The sequence below is a fragment of the Sprattus sprattus genome, assembly GCF_963457725.1.
Source record: "Sprattus sprattus genome assembly, chromosome: 3".
Taxonomy (NCBI): domain Eukaryota; kingdom Metazoa; phylum Chordata; class Actinopteri; order Clupeiformes; family Clupeidae; genus Sprattus; species Sprattus sprattus.
In genome coordinates this window covers 25,111,041-25,113,540 of record NC_137922.1, presented here as the reverse complement: position 1 = coordinate 25,113,540, position 2,500 = coordinate 25,111,041, and the positions used below count along the sequence as shown (strand labels likewise).

At 50.8% G+C, this 2,500-nt stretch overlaps 1 protein-coding gene across 1 annotated transcript in view; it reads right to left on the bottom strand.

Moving 5' to 3' along the window:
* The window catches only part of mgat5 (alpha-1,6-mannosylglycoprotein 6-beta-N-acetylglucosaminyltransferase), a gene marked incomplete at both ends in the record, with an annotated part of 95,351 nt that overhangs the window by 83,865 nt on the left and 8,986 nt on the right, over nt 1-2,500 (bottom strand). The gene's annotated exons all lie outside the window — the stretch shown is intronic.

Sequence of the window (2,500 nt, the reverse complement as noted above, 5' to 3'; positions counted from 1 at the left end):
GGGGGGTTAAAACATTTGTATAGTGAACCAATAATCAAATCTTTATGTTGCTGTTCCCTTTAAACTCCAGAGAGAGAGTGAAAGTAGGAGAGTTAGCAGGAAGTCCAATCAGATCTATTAAACTTGGAGAGTCAGCAGGGCTACGTCCAATCAGATCTATTAAACTTTACTGTCTGGACTGGAGCATAGTGGACATAGACAAACAATATCACGCAAAGTGACAAAGTGACACGGGACAGTATGTTTACTGGGATAAACACTGTGATGACATTTATCTTTGACCTCCCTCATAAAAGTCACAGTTAAAGCCCTTTTTGTTCCTGCGTGTCACGAGGAGAGCGGCTATGTACATAAGCTGTGGTAGAATCTCTCATGTTCTCACACCCAAGGCTGTGTGTGTGTGTGTGTGTGTGTGTGTGTGTGTGTGTGTGTGTGTGTGTGTGTGTTTGTGTGTGTGTGAATCTCTCCTGTTCTCGCACCCAAGGCTAGGGGCTGATAAGCTGCATGACAGAGGCGTGGAATCCCAAGGATGATTACCTCAGGCTGACCGAACCCTCTAACTCATTGCCCTTTGTCCCTGTTAACTCTCTGACAATTCATGCTTTTCTGCTTTTTTTTCTTCCTCTTTTCCCTGTTTCTATAGTAACGAAAGGGAGATAGCAAGCCCTCAGGCAGGGAGGCGGCAAACCCAAACAACAGCCACGTTCCCGTTCCCCTCACCCCTGTCTCGCGACCTTGTTTTTGAGGATCTCGTTTGTAATCAATAACACCCCTCGGCTGTGGTGTGGTGTGGTGTGGTGTGGTGTGGTGTGGTGTGGTGTGGTGTGGTGTGGTGTGGTGTGGTGTGGTGTGGTGTGGTGTGGTGTGGTGTGGTGGATCATAAATATGCAAAGAGGGCAGTGAGTGAGAGCCAGACACTCCACAGAAGCGTCAGCATCAGCAACAAACATGGTGGTGTGTGTTTGTGTGTGTGTGTGTGTGTGTGTGGACTGGAAGGGGTCGGGTCGAGCGGAGCCGCTCCTCTTCAGCAAGGCGAGAGGAAGAGGGGTCGCCCAGGGCGCCACGCTGTCTGCCAGCAGCTCATTTACATGCAGGACCAGTGATGATAGACAGGCTGCCCTCACACACACACACACACACACACACACACACACACACACACACACACACACAACACACACACACCTCAGAGAAGGACAAGTCTTAATGGACAGGCTGCACTCACACACACACTCACACACACACACACACACACACACACACACACACACACACACACACACACACACACACACACACACACACACACACACACACACACACACACACACACACACACACACACACACACACACACACACACACACACACACACACACACACACACACACACACACACTCGCAATGTGTTCTCCAAGTACTGGACTGCAGTAAGGTTCTGGCACCAGGCTGACGCTCATATGCATAGAGTGTGTGCGGTCACTTTCATCCCAATCTCTCCAGGTGAGACGAGACATGAGCGAGACGACTTACATCTCACGTCTCTCTTCATCTAATGTATCTCTCCACTCTGACTGAATAACAAGGGCTCAGCCCACAGCACTGAGTCATCGTGTCTCCTGCTCCTCTCCTGCGCTGGTTAATTGGACTGCGTCTCGTGCAGATTTATGATTTTATGCATGAGGCCGTGGCAGCCTGTGTGGCACGACGAGAGCGTGGGAGATGTCGGACGCTCAGCGCAGTGACACGTCTGTGTGTGTGTGTGTGTGTGTGTGTGTGTGTGTGGACTGGATGGACGACGAGAACGTGGGCGATGTCGGCCGCTCAGCGCAGTGACACGTGTGTGTGTGTGTGTGTGTGTGTGTGTGTGTGTGTGTGTGTGGCACCACGTCTCCGCTTACACAGAGCGCACGCTCAGAGAGAACATGTCGGCCTGTCATCACCGATTAATAAAGTATCTATCTATCTATCTATCTATCTAACCCCTGATCTTGGTGCTGTTAGCGTTAGCTTGATCCACCCGCTAAGCTGCAGGAGCCTAATCTCCCTCGCCACTAAAGAACCCTGTCTTCCTGATATCCTTACTCCGTAAATACAAACAACCTGCTTATCATAGCCAAACCCTTCAAAGCCGGCCGCAAGTTTGGCACAATCCGTCTCCATCCCTCCCTCCCTCCCTCCCTCCCTCCCTCCCTCCCTCCGAGACCCACGGCTTCGTCTCGTCTGAGCCCTGCTGGAGATAGGAGTTCACGTCACAGTAATGATCAGATCACTCAGCCGAGGCTCCCAGTGTTGCGTCTCCACTGATGAATGCGCCGCTGGGTTGCCGCCCTGAATGATGCAGGTTTTGGCACGGAGTTGATAAAAATGCAGTGCATGCGTGGGGGAAAGATGATAGATAGACGCAGGCAAAATAAATATAATTATGAGTGCCTGTGGTGGAGGTGTTCTCACTGAGTGCTTTGACACGAGAGTAGTTATCTGTCCATTCCCATCAGAG